General features: G+C 43.6%; 18 non-coding genes across 18 annotated transcripts; all 18 read right to left on the reverse strand.

The window, feature by feature from the left end:
- Window positions 1-250: 250 nt before the first annotated feature.
- TRNAG-CCC (transfer RNA glycine (anticodon CCC)) lies at window positions 251-322 on the reverse strand. Its single transcript has one exon. It is a non-coding gene; the product is annotated as a tRNA-Gly (tRNA).
- A 551-nt stretch (window positions 323-873) lies between these two features.
- On the reverse strand, window positions 874-945 carry TRNAM-CAU (transfer RNA methionine (anticodon CAU)). The gene has a single exon. It is a non-coding gene; the product is annotated as a tRNA-Met (tRNA).
- A 628-nt stretch (window positions 946-1573) lies between these two features.
- On the reverse strand, window positions 1574-1645 carry TRNAG-UCC (transfer RNA glycine (anticodon UCC)). The gene has a single exon. It is a non-coding gene; the product is annotated as a tRNA-Gly (tRNA).
- A 548-nt stretch (window positions 1646-2193) lies between these two features.
- Window positions 2194-2265, reverse strand: TRNAM-CAU (transfer RNA methionine (anticodon CAU)). The gene has a single exon. It is a non-coding gene; the product is annotated as a tRNA-Met (tRNA).
- Window positions 2266-3142: 877 nt separating this feature from the next.
- TRNAG-CCC (transfer RNA glycine (anticodon CCC)) lies at window positions 3143-3214 on the reverse strand. The gene has a single exon. It is a non-coding gene; the product is annotated as a tRNA-Gly (tRNA).
- A 551-nt stretch (window positions 3215-3765) lies between these two features.
- TRNAM-CAU (transfer RNA methionine (anticodon CAU)) lies at window positions 3766-3837 on the reverse strand. The gene has a single exon. It is a non-coding gene; the product is annotated as a tRNA-Met (tRNA).
- Window positions 3838-4465: 628 nt separating this feature from the next.
- TRNAG-UCC (transfer RNA glycine (anticodon UCC)) lies at window positions 4466-4537 on the reverse strand. Its single transcript has one exon. It is a non-coding gene; the product is annotated as a tRNA-Gly (tRNA).
- A 548-nt stretch (window positions 4538-5085) lies between these two features.
- Window positions 5086-5157, reverse strand: TRNAM-CAU (transfer RNA methionine (anticodon CAU)). The gene has a single exon. It is a non-coding gene; the product is annotated as a tRNA-Met (tRNA).
- Window positions 5158-6024: 867 nt separating this feature from the next.
- On the reverse strand, window positions 6025-6096 carry TRNAG-CCC (transfer RNA glycine (anticodon CCC)). Its single transcript has one exon. It is a non-coding gene; the product is annotated as a tRNA-Gly (tRNA).
- A 551-nt stretch (window positions 6097-6647) lies between these two features.
- On the reverse strand, window positions 6648-6719 carry TRNAM-CAU (transfer RNA methionine (anticodon CAU)). Its single transcript has one exon. It is a non-coding gene; the product is annotated as a tRNA-Met (tRNA).
- Window positions 6720-7347: 628 nt separating this feature from the next.
- TRNAG-UCC (transfer RNA glycine (anticodon UCC)) lies at window positions 7348-7419 on the reverse strand. Its single transcript has one exon. It is a non-coding gene; the product is annotated as a tRNA-Gly (tRNA).
- A 548-nt stretch (window positions 7420-7967) lies between these two features.
- Window positions 7968-8039, reverse strand: TRNAM-CAU (transfer RNA methionine (anticodon CAU)). Its single transcript has one exon. It is a non-coding gene; the product is annotated as a tRNA-Met (tRNA).
- An 867-nt stretch (window positions 8040-8906) lies between these two features.
- On the reverse strand, window positions 8907-8978 carry TRNAG-CCC (transfer RNA glycine (anticodon CCC)). The gene has a single exon. It is a non-coding gene; the product is annotated as a tRNA-Gly (tRNA).
- A 551-nt stretch (window positions 8979-9529) lies between these two features.
- On the reverse strand, window positions 9530-9601 carry TRNAM-CAU (transfer RNA methionine (anticodon CAU)). The gene has a single exon. It is a non-coding gene; the product is annotated as a tRNA-Met (tRNA).
- A 628-nt stretch (window positions 9602-10229) lies between these two features.
- Window positions 10230-10301, reverse strand: TRNAG-UCC (transfer RNA glycine (anticodon UCC)). The gene has a single exon. It is a non-coding gene; the product is annotated as a tRNA-Gly (tRNA).
- A 548-nt stretch (window positions 10302-10849) lies between these two features.
- TRNAM-CAU (transfer RNA methionine (anticodon CAU)) lies at window positions 10850-10921 on the reverse strand. The gene has a single exon. It is a non-coding gene; the product is annotated as a tRNA-Met (tRNA).
- An 867-nt stretch (window positions 10922-11788) lies between these two features.
- TRNAG-CCC (transfer RNA glycine (anticodon CCC)) lies at window positions 11789-11860 on the reverse strand. The gene has a single exon. It is a non-coding gene; the product is annotated as a tRNA-Gly (tRNA).
- A 551-nt stretch (window positions 11861-12411) lies between these two features.
- On the reverse strand, window positions 12412-12483 carry TRNAM-CAU (transfer RNA methionine (anticodon CAU)). The gene has a single exon. It is a non-coding gene; the product is annotated as a tRNA-Met (tRNA).
- Window positions 12484-12832: the final 349 nt, after the last annotated feature.

Consider the following 12832-nt stretch of genomic DNA (forward strand, 5'->3'; position numbering starts at 1 on the left):
AGAGATGCTAGAGTTATAATGTCTGCCCACTGTAACATATTTATTACCAGCACATGTGAGTGGTGACTCTGCTTTATGAAACTTATCATATATCAGGACAATGAATGTAGCAGAAGGGGCGATCGAGAGGTTTGCCTACGTATTTGTTTATTTCTTTATATATGGCTGATTAATCTGTTCATGATATTTCCATTTTGTGAAATGTTGAATTAAAGTATATCCTGCTTGCAGAATATATAAGTATTTGCATTGCGTTGGCCGGGAATCGAACCCGGGTCAACTGCTTGGGAAGCAGCTATGCTCACCACTATACCACCAACGCCCTCTGACATTTGCGCTCTCGGTTCTAAATATTATGACTCAGAGATCAATGACTATCTTGCACCAGCTTCAATGGTGCATTTGGTTTAGATACCAACATGAAAAGCAGTAGAACGTTATTTGCAGAGGGTAAGGAACTGGGGATTAAAACCAAGGACAAAGCTGTGCAGAAGAGAAGAATGGAAAGCAGCAGTACAATTAATATATATATAAAACATATAGAGGCAGCAAGGGAAGCAAAGCAGGGAAGAGAAAGAGAGAACATTCCATGAAATGCCCAGGAGATAGATAAGAGCAGAACAAAAAGGGAAGAATGAAATTCAAAGCCTGCACAGAAAAGTGTTTGAAGGTCCCACCAGTCATGTATGCTTATTATTGTGTGTCTTTACTTTCAAAGTACAGGGTGGATCCTTTGACACTCCCTCTCTTGTATTTCAGCAGACACAGATAGTTGAGAAGTCTTATATCACTTAGCTGGCACAAGCTTGCGCTTTTCCTTTCCGGCAGCGTGGAAATGACAGCTTGGTCCTTGGAAGAAAAATCAAGCAAAATTAGCAGAGGATGGTTTCGATCCATCGACCTCTGGGTTATGGGCCCAGCACGCTTCCGCTGCGCCACTCTGCTCCTTTTTCAGAGTGTTCTCTTTATGCAGATGAGGAGCATTCAGGGGAGTGACGTGGGCGTTCGGGACGTGAGAGGACGATGGGCAGGAAACTGTGCAAATTTGAAGCATCCATCCTTCCTGCTGCAGTCAGAGGCTCTTTCCAAGGACATCTGCCTCTTGGATTCCTCTCAACTTGCCTTCTGATAAAACATTTTGTGAGCCGCAGTTACCTTCGGCGCCTACAAGGTGGCGCTACATTCAGGTGAGAGCACAAGTATGCCCAAAATATTGGGGACTTTTGCCAGATTTATGGATGGATTTTACATATTTTTTTCAGAGGCTAGACATTACCTAGGAATGCTTTTTAACATAGAGATGCTTTAGTTATAATGTGTGGTCGGGCCTCAGCCCGTTCATTGTCTTCCCACTGTAACATATTTATTACCAGCTCATGTGAGTGGTGACTCTGCTTTATGAAACTTATCATATAGTAGGACAATGAGTATAGCTGAAGGGGCGATCGAGATGCTTGCCTACATATTTGTTTATTTTTTATATAAGGGCTGATTAATCTGTTCATGATATTTCCATTTTGTGACATGTTGCATTAAAATATATCCTGATTGTAGAATATATAAGAATTGGTACTGCGTTGGCCGGGAATCGAACCCGGGTCAACTGCTTGGAAGGCAGCTATGCTCACCACTATACCACCAACGCCCTCTGATCTGTGCAAGCTCGGTTCTCAACATTACGACCCTGAGTTCAATGTCTATCTTGCACCAGCTTCAATGGTGCATTTGGTTTAGATACCAACATGAGAAGCAGTAGAAAGGTTTTAGCAGATTGTAAGGAACTGGGATTGAAACCAAGGACAAAGCTGTGAAGAAGAGAAGAATGGTAAGCAGCAGTACAAATAATGGATATGAACATATAGAGGCAGCATGGGAAGCAAAGCAGGGAAAAGAAAGAGAGAACATTCCAGGAAATGCCCAGGAGATAGATAAGAGCAGAACAAAAAGGGAAGAATGATATTCAAAGCATGCCCAGAAAAGTGTTTGAAGGTCCCACCAGTCATTTATGCTTATTATTGTGTGTCTTTACTTTCAAGGTACAGGGTGGATCCCTTTGACGATCCCTCTCTTGTATTTCAGCAGACACAGATAGTTCAGAAGTCGTTTCTACCATAGCTGGCACAAGCTTGCGCTTTTACTTGCTGGCAGCCTTAAAATGACAGCTTGGTCCTTGGAAGAAAAATCAAGCAAAACTAGCAGAGGATGGTTTCGATCCATCGACCTCTGGGTTATGGGCCCAGCACGCTTCCGCTGCGCCACTCTGCTGCTTTGGGAAAGTGTTCTCTTTATGCAGATGAGGAGCATTCAGCAGAGTAGCATGGGATTGGTCGGGCTCTCACCTCATTTGCCTAAGTATATCGCAAGGCATGCTGGGTATAGAAAAACTTCATCTTCCCCTCTCACAATCAGTCATAACTGAAAGTCAGACACTCTCAGGCACTAGCCGTTTCAAACCTTTATCAAGACAGCAGCTCTTGAACCCTCTATATCTCTCTCTGTGATACTAGCGCTAGCATGCTCAGGATTTGGCTTTACCTGGGTGCCAGAGATCTACCCGGTGAGGGCTTGCCCGGTGTGAGGCTTTTGAGCGTTTGGGAGCGTTCGGGACGTGAGTGGACGTTGGACAGGAAACTATGCAAATTTGAATCATCCAACCTTCCTGCTGCAGTGAGACGCTCTTTCCATGGACATCTGCCTCTTGGATTCCTCTCAACTTGCCTTCTGATAAAACATTTTGTGAGCCGCAGTTACCTTCGACAGCTACAAGGTGGCGCTACATGCAGGTGAGAGCACAAGTATGCACAAAATGTTAAGGACTTTTGACAGATTTATCGGTGGATCTTGTATATTTTTTTCAGAGGCTAGATATTGCCTAGAAATGCTTTCTAACATAGAGATGCTAGAGTTATAATGTCTGCCCACTGTAACATATTTATTACCAGCACATGTGAGTGGTGACTCTGCTTTATGAAACTTATCATATATTAGGACAATGAATGTAGCAGAAGGGGCGATCGAGAGGTTTGCCTACGTATTTGTTTATTTCTTTATATATGGCTGATTAATCTGTTCATGATATTTCCATTTTGTGAAATGTTGAATTAAAGTATATCCTGCTTGCAGAATATCTAAGTATTTGCATTGCGTTGGCCGGGAATCGAACCCGGGTCAACTGCTTGGGAAGCAGCTATGCTCACCACTATACCACCAACGCCCTCTGACATTTGCGCTCTCGGTTCTAAATATTATGACTCAGAGATCAATGACTATCTTGCACCAGCTTCAATGGTGCATTTGGTTTAGATACCAACATGAAAAGCAGTAGAACGTTATTTGCAGAGGGTAAGGAACTGGGGATTAAAACCAAGGACAAAGCTGTGCAGAAGAGAAGAATGGAAAGCAGCAGTACAATTAATATATATATAAAACATATAGAGGCAGCAAGGGAAGCAAAGCAGGGAAGAGAAAGAGAGAACATTCCATGAAATGCCCAGGAGATAGATAAGAGCAGAACAAAAAGGGAAGAATGAAATTCAAAGCCTGCACAGAAAAGTGTTTGAAGGTCCCACCAGTCATGTATGCTTATTATTGTGTGTCTTTACTTTCAAAGTACAGGGTGGATCCTTTGACACTCCCTCTCTTGTATTTCAGCAGACACAGATAGTTGAGAAGTCTTATATCACTTAGCTGGCACAAGCTTGCGCTTTTCCTTTCCGGCAGCGTGGAAATGACAGCTTGGTCCTTGGAAGAAAAATCAAGCAAAATTAGCAGAGGATGGTTTCGATCCATCGACCTCTGGGTTATGGGCCCAGCACGCTTCCGCTGCGCCACTCTGCTCCTTTTTCAGAGTGTTCTCTTTATGCAGATGAGGAGCATTCAGGGGAGTGACGTGGGCGTTCGGGACGTGAGAGGACGATGGGCAGGAAACTGTGCAAATTTGAAGCATCCATCCTTCCTGCTGCAGTCAGAGGCTCTTTCCAAGGACATCTGCCTCTTGGATTCCTCTCAACTTGCCTTCTGATAAAACATTTTGTGAGCCGCAGTTACCTTCGGCGCCTACAAGGTGGCGCTACATTCAGGTGAGAGCACAAGTATGCCCAAAATATTGGGGACTTTTGCCAGATTTATGGATGGATTTTACATATTTTTTTCAGAGGCTAGACATTACCTAGGAATGCTTTTTAACATAGAGATGCTTTAGTTATAATGTGTGGTCGGGCCTCAGCCCGTTCATTGTCTTCCCACTGTAACATATTTATTACCAGCTCATGTGAGTGGTGACTCTGCTTTATGAAACTTATCATATAGTAGGACAATGAGTATAGCTGAAGGGGCGATCGAGATGCTTGCCTACATATTTGTTTATTTTTTATATAAGGGCTGATTAATCTGTTCATGATATTTCCATTTTGTGACATGTTGCATTAAAATATATCCTGATTGTAGAATATATAAGAATTGGTACTGCGTTGGCCGGGAATCGAACCCGGGTCAACTGCTTGGAAGGCAGCTATGCTCACCACTATACCACCAACGCCCTCTGATCTGTGCAAGCTCGGTTCTCAACATTACGACCCTGAGTTCAATGTCTATCTTGCACCAGCTTCAATGGTGCATTTGGTTTAGATACCAACATGAGAAGCAGTAGAAAGGTTTTAGCAGATTGTAAGGAACTGGGATTGAAACCAAGGACAAAGCTGTGAAGAAGAGAAGAATGGTAAGCAGCAGTACAAATAATGGATATGAACATATAGAGGCAGCATGGGAAGCAAAGCAGGGGAAAGAAAGAGAGAACATTCCAGGAAATGCCCAGGAGATAGATAAGAGCAGAACAAAAAGGGAAGAATGATATTCAAAGCATGCCCAGAAAAGTGTTTGAAGGTCCCACCAGTCATTTATGCTTATTATTGTGTGTCTTTACTTTCAAGGTACAGGGTGGATCCCTTTGACGATCCCTCTCTTGTATTTCAGCAGACACAGATAGTTCAGAAGTCGTTTCTACCATAGCTGGCACAAGCTTGCGCTTTTCCTTGCTGGCAGCCTTAAAATGACAGCTTGGTCCTTGGAAGAAAAATCAAGCAAAACTAGCAGAGGATGGTTTCGATCCATCGACCTCTGGGTTATGGGCCCAGCACGCTTCCGCTGCGCCACTCTGCTGCTTTGGGAAAGTGTTCTCTTTATGCAGATGAGGAGCATTCAGCAGAGTAGCATGGGATTGGTCGGGCTCTCACCTCATTTGCCTAAGTATATCGCAAGGCATGCTGGGTATAGAAAAACTTCATCTTCCCCTCTCACAATCAGTCATAACTGAAAGTCAGACACTCTCAGGCACTAGCCGTTTCAAACCTTTATCAAGACAGCAGCTCTTGAACCCTCTATATCTCTCTCTGTGATACTAGCGCTAGCATGCTCAGGATTTGGCTTTACCTGGGTGCCAGAGATCTACCCGGTGAGGGCTGAGGCTTTTGAGCGTTTGGGAGCGTTCGGGACGTGAGTGGACGTTGGACAGGAAACTATGCAAATTTGAATCATCCAACCTTCCTGCTGCAGTGAGACGCTCTTTCCATGGACATCTGCCTCTTGGATTCCTCTCAACTTGCCTTCTGATAAAACATTTTGTGAGCCGCAGTTACCTTCGACAGCTACAAGGTGGCGCTACATGCAGGTGAGAGCACAAGTATGCACAAAATGTTAAGGACTTTTGACAGATTTATCGGTGGATCTTGTATATTTTTTTCAGAGGCTAGATATTGCCTAGAAATGCTTTCTAACATAGAGATGCTAGAGTTATAATGTCTGCCCACTGTAACATATTTATTACCAGCACATGTGAGTGGTGACTCTGCTTTATGAAACTTATCATATATTAGGACAATGAATGTAGCAGAAGGGGCGATCGAGAGGTTTGCCTACGTATTTGTTTATTTCTTTATATATGGCTGATTAATCTGTTCATGATATTTCCATTTTGTGAAATGTTGAATTAAAGTATATCCTGCTTGCAGAATATCTAAGTATTTGCATTGCGTTGGCCGGGAATCGAACCCGGGTCAACTGCTTGGGAAGCAGCTATGCTCACCACTATACCACCAACGCCCTCTGACATTTGCGCTCTCGGTTCTAAATATTATGACTCAGAGATCAATGACTATCTTGCACCAGCTTCAATGGTGCATTTGGTTTAGATACCAACATGAAAAGCAGTAGAACGTTATTTGCAGAGGGTAAGGAACTGGGGATTAAAACCAAGGACAAAGCTGTGCAGAAGAGAAGAATGGAAAGCAGCAGTACAATTAATATATATATAAAACATATAGAGGCAGCAAGGGAAGCAAAGCAGGGAAGAGAAAGAGAGAACATTCCATGAAATGCCCAGGAGATAGATAAGAGCAGAACAAAAAGGGAAGAATGAAATTCAAAGCCTGCACAGAAAAGTGTTTGAAGGTCCCACCAGTCATGTATGCTTATTATTGTGTGTCTTTACTTTCAAAGTACAGGGTGGATCCTTTGACACTCCCTCTCTTGTATTTCAGCAGACACAGATAGTTGAGAAGTCTTATATCACTTAGCTGGCACAAGCTTGCGCTTTTCCTTTCCGGCAGCGTGGAAATGACAGCTTGGTCCTTGGAAGAAAAATCAAGCAAAATTAGCAGAGGATGGTTTCGATCCATCGACCTCTGGGTTATGGGCCCAGCACGCTTCCGCTGCGCCACTCTGCTCCTTTTTCAGAGTGTTCTCTTTATGCAGATGAGGAGCATTCAGGGGAGTGACGTGGGCGTTCGGGACGTGAGAGGACGATGGGCAGGAAACTGTGCAAATTTGAAGCATCCATCCTTCCTGCTGCAGTCAGAGGCTCTTTCCAAGGACATCTGCCTCTTGGATTCCTCTCAACTTGCCTTCTGATAAAACATTTTGTGAGCCGCAGTTACCTTCGGCGCCTACAAGGTGGCGCTACATTCAGGTGAGAGCACAAGTATGCCCAAAATATTGGGGACTTTTGCCAGATTTATGGATGGATTTTACATATTTTTTTCAGAGGCTAGACATTACCTAGGAATGCTTTTTAACATAGAGATGCTTTAGTTATAATGTGTGGTCGGGCCTCAGCCCGTTCATTGTCTTCCCACTGTAACATATTTATTACCAGCTCATGTGAGTGGTGACTCTGCTTTATGAAACTTATCATATAGTAGGACAATGAGTATAGCTGAAGGGGCGATCGAGATGCTTGCCTACATATTTGTTTATTTTTTATATAAGGGCTGATTAATCTGTTCATGATATTTCCATTTTGTGACATGTTGCATTAAAATATATCCTGATTGTAGAATATATAAGAATTGGTACTGCGTTGGCCGGGAATCGAACCCGGGTCAACTGCTTGGAAGGCAGCTATGCTCACCACTATACCACCAACGCCCTCTGATCTGTGCAAGCTCGGTTCTCAACATTACGACCCTGAGTTCAATGTCTATCTTGCACCAGCTTCAATGGTGCATTTGGTTTAGATACCAACATGAGAAGCAGTAGAAAGGTTTTAGCAGATTGTAAGGAACTGGGATTGAAACCAAGGACAAAGCTGTGAAGAAGAGAAGAATGGTAAGCAGCAGTACAAATAATGGATATGAACATATAGAGGCAGCATGGGAAGCAAAGCAGGGGAAAGAAAGAGAGAACATTCCAGGAAATGCCCAGGAGATAGATAAGAGCAGAACAAAAAGGGAAGAATGATATTCAAAGCATGCCCAGAAAAGTGTTTGAAGGTCCCACCAGTCATTTATGCTTATTATTGTGTGTCTTTACTTTCAAGGTACAGGGTGGATCCCTTTGACGATCCCTCTCTTGTATTTCAGCAGACACAGATAGTTCAGAAGTCGTTTCTACCATAGCTGGCACAAGCTTGCGCTTTTCCTTGCTGGCAGCCTTAAAATGACAGCTTGGTCCTTGGAAGAAAAATCAAGCAAAACTAGCAGAGGATGGTTTCGATCCATCGACCTCTGGGTTATGGGCCCAGCACGCTTCCGCTGCGCCACTCTGCTGCTTTGGGAAAGTGTTCTCTTTATGCAGATGAGGAGCATTCAGCAGAGTAGCATGGGATTGGTCGGGCTCTCACCTCATTTGCCTAAGTATATCGCAAGGCATGCTGGGTATAGAAAAACTTCATCTTCCCCTCTCACAATCAGTCATAACTGAAAGTCAGACACTCTCAGGCACTAGCCGTTTCAAACCTTTATCAAGACAGCAGCTCTTGAACCCTCTATATCTCTCTCTGTGATACTAGCGCTAGCATGCTCAGGATTTGGCTTTACCTGGGTGCCAGAGATCTACCCGGTGAGGGCTGAGGCTTTTGAGCGTTTGGGAGCGTTCGGGACGTGAGTGGACGTTGGACAGGAAACTATGCAAATTTGAATCATCCAACCTTCCTGCTGCAGTGAGACGCTCTTTCCATGGACATCTGCCTCTTGGATTCCTCTCAACTTGCCTTCTGATAAAACATTTTGTGAGCCGCAGTTACCTTCGACAGCTACAAGGTGGCGCTACATGCAGGTGAGAGCACAAGTATGCACAAAATGTTAAGGACTTTTGACAGATTTATCGGTGGATCTTGTATATTTTTTTCAGAGGCTAGATATTGCCTAGAAATGCTTTCTAACATAGAGATGCTAGAGTTATAATGTCTGCCCACTGTAACATATTTATTACCAGCACATGTGAGTGGTGACTCTGCTTTATGAAACTTATCATATATTAGGACAATGAATGTAGCAGAAGGGGCGATCGAGAGGTTTGCCTACGTATTTGTTTATTTCTTTATATATGGCTGATTAATCTGTTCATGATATTTCCATTTTGTGAAATGTTGAATTAAAGTATATCCTGCTTGCAGAATATCTAAGTATTTGCATTGCGTTGGCCGGGAATCGAACCCGGGTCAACTGCTTGGGAAGCAGCTATGCTCACCACTATACCACCAACGCCCTCTGACATTTGCGCTCTCGGTTCTAAATATTATGACTCAGAGATCAATGACTATCTTGCACCAGCTTCAATGGTGCATTTGGTTTAGATACCAACATGAAAAGCAGTAGAACGTTATTTGCAGAGGGTAAGGAACTGGGGATTAAAACCAAGGACAAAGCTGTGCAGAAGAGAAGAATGGAAAGCAGCAGTACAATTAATATATATATAAAACATATAGAGGCAGCAAGGGAAGCAAAGCAGGGAAGAGAAAGAGAGAACATTCCATGAAATGCCCAGGAGATAGATAAGAGCAGAACAAAAAGGGAAGAATGAAATTCAAAGCCTGCACAGAAAAGTGTTTGAAGGTCCCACCAGTCATGTATGCTTATTATTGTGTGTCTTTACTTTCAAAGTACAGGGTGGATCCTTTGACACTCCCTCTCTTGTATTTCAGCAGACACAGATAGTTGAGAAGTCTTATATCACTTAGCTGGCACAAGCTTGCGCTTTTCCTTTCCGGCAGCGTGGAAATGACAGCTTGGTCCTTGGAAGAAAAATCAAGCAAAATTAGCAGAGGATGGTTTCGATCCATCGACCTCTGGGTTATGGGCCCAGCACGCTTCCGCTGCGCCACTCTGCTCCTTTTTCAGAGTGTTCTCTTTATGCAGATGAGGAGCATTCAGGGGAGTGACGTGGGCGTTCGGGACGTGAGAGGACGATGGGCAGGAAACTGTGCAAATTTGAAGCATCCATCCTTCCTGCTGCAGTCAGAGGCTCTTTCCAAGGACATCTGCCTCTTGGATTCCTCTCAACTTGCCTTCTGATAAAACATTTTGTGAGCCGCAGTTACCTTCGGCGCCTACAAGGTGGCGCTACATTCAGGTGAGAGCACAAGTATGCCCAAAATATTGGGGACTTTTGCCAGATTTATGGATGGATTTTACATATTTTTTTCAGAGGCTAGACATTACCTAGGAATGCTTTTTAACATAGAGATGCTTTAGTTATAATGTGTGGTCGGGCCTCAGCCCGTTCATTGTCTTCCCACTGTAACATATTTATTACCAGCTCATGTGAGTGGTGACTCTGCTTTATGAAACTTATCATATAGTAGGACAATGAGTATAGCTGAAGGGGCGATCGAGATGCTTGCCTACATATTTGTTTATTTTTTATATAAGGGCTGATTAATCTGTTCATGATATTTCCATTTTGTGACATGTTGCATTAAAATATATCCTGATTGTAGAATATATAAGAATTGGTACTGCGTTGGCCGGGAATCGAACCCGGGTCAACTGCTTGGAAGGCAGCTATGCTCACCACTATACCACCAACGCCCTCTGATCTGTGCAAGCTCGGTTCTCAACATTACGACCCTGAGTTCAATGTCTATCTTGCACCAGCTTCAATGGTGCATTTGGTTTAGATACCAACATGAGAAGCAGTAGAAAGGTTTTAGCAGATTGTAAGGAACTGGGATTGAAACCAAGGACAAAGCTGTGAAGAAGAGAAGAATGGTAAGCAGCAGTACAAATAATGGATATGAACATATAGAGGCAGCATGGGAAGCAAAGCAGGGGAAAGAAAGAGAGAACATTCCAGGAAATGCCCAGGAGATAGATAAGAGCAGAACAAAAAGGGAAGAATGATATTCAAAGCATGCCCAGAAAAGTGTTTGAAGGTCCCACCAGTCATTTATGCTTATTATTGTGTGTCTTTACTTTCAAGGTACAGGGTGGATCCCTTTGACGATCCCTCTCTTGTATTTCAGCAGACACAGATAGTTCAGAAGTCGTTTCTACCATAGCTGGCACAAGCTTGCGCTTTTCCTTGCTGGCAGCCTTAAAATGACAGCTTGGTCCTTGGAAGAAAAATCAAGCAAAACTAGCAGAGGATGGTTTCGATCCATCGACCTCTGGGTTATGGGCCCAGCACGCTTCCGCTGCGCCACTCTGCTGCTTTGGGAAAGTGTTCTCTTTATGCAGATGAGGAGCATTCAGCAGAGTAGCATGGGATTGGTCGGGCTCTCACCTCATTTGCCTAAGTATATCGCAAGGCATGCTGGGTATAGAAAAACTTCATCTTCCCCTCTCACAATCAGTCATAACTGAAAGTCAGACACTCTCAGGCACTAGCCGTTTCAAACCTTTATCAAGACAGCAGCTCTTGAACCCTCTATATCTCTCTCTGTGATACTAGCGCTAGCATGCTCAGGATTTGGCTTTACCTGGGTGCCAGAGATCTACCCGGTGAGGGCTGAGGCTTTTGAGCGTTTGGGAGCGTTCGGGACGTGAGTGGACGTTGGACAGGAAACTATGCAAATTTGAATCATCCAACCTTCCTGCTGCAGTGAGACGCTCTTTCCATGGACATCTGCCTCTTGGATTCCTCTCAACTTGCCTTCTGATAAAACATTTTGTGAGCCGCAGTTACCTTCGACAGCTACAAGGTGGCGCTACATGCAGGTGAGAGCACAAGTATGCACAAAATGTTAAGGACTTTTGACAGATTTATCGGTGGATCTTGTATATTTTTTTCAGAGGCTAGATATTGCCTAGAAATGCTTTCTAACATAGAGATGCTAGAGTTATAATGTCTGCCCACTGTAACATATTTATTACCAGCACATGTGAGTGGTGACTCTGCTTTATGAAACTTATCATATATCAGGACAATGAATGTAGCAGAAGGGGCGATCGAGAGGTTTGCCTACGTATTTGTTTATTTCTTTATATATGGCTGATTAATCTGTTCATGATATTTCCATTTTGTGAAATGTTGAATTAAAGTATATCCTGCTTGCAGAATATATAAGTATTTGCATTGCGTTGGCCGGGAATCGAACCCGGGTCAACTGCTTGGGAAGCAGCTATGCTCACCACTATACCACCAACGCCCTCTGACATTTGCGCTCTCGGTTCTAAATATTATGACTCAGAGATCAATGACTATCTTGCACCAGCTTCAATGGTGCATTTGGTTTAGATACCAACATGAAAAGCAGTAGAACGTTATTTGCAGAGGGTAAGGAACTGGGGATTAAAACCAAGGACAAAGCTGTGCAGAAGAGAAGAATGGAAAGCAGCAGTACAATTAATATATATATAAAACATATAGAGGCAGCAAGGGAAGCAAAGCAGGGAAGAGAAAGAGAGAACATTCCATGAAATGCCCAGGAGATAGATAAGAGCAGAACAAAAAGGGAAGAATGAAATTCAAAGCCTGCACAGAAAAGTGTTTGAAGGTCCCACCAGTCATGTATGCTTATTATTGTGTGTCTTTACTTTCAAAGTACAGGGTGGATCCTTTGACACTCCCTCTCTTGTATTTCAGCAGACACAGATAGTTGAGAAGTCTTATATCACTTAGCTGGCACAAGCTTGCGCTTTTCCTTTCCGGCAGCGTGGAAATGACAGCTTGGTCCTTGGAAGAAAAATCAAGCAAAATTAGCAGAGGATGGTTTCGATCCATCGACCTCTGGGTTATGGGCCCAGCACGCTTCCGCTGCGCCACTCTGCTCCTTTTTCAGAGTGTTCTCTTTATGCAGATGAGGAGCATTCAGGGGAGTGACGTGGGCGTTCGGGACGTGAGAGGACGATGGGCAGGAAACTGTGCAAATTTGAAGCATCCATCCTTCCTGCTGCAGTCAGAGGCTCTTTCCAAGGACATCTGCCTCTTGGATTCCTCTCAACTTGCCTTCTGATAAAACATTTTGTGAGCCGCAGTTACCTTCGGCGCCTACAAGGTGGCGCTACATTCAGGTGAGAGCACAAGTATGCCCAAAATATTGGGGACTTTTGCCAGATTTATGGATGGATTTTACATATTTTTTTCAGAGGCTAGACATTACCTAGGAATGCTTTTTAAC

Source organism: Lissotriton helveticus, chromosome 11 (genome assembly GCF_964261635.1).
Source record: "Lissotriton helveticus chromosome 11, aLisHel1.1, whole genome shotgun sequence".
Lineage (NCBI taxonomy): Eukaryota > Metazoa > Chordata > Amphibia > Caudata > Salamandridae > Lissotriton > Lissotriton helveticus.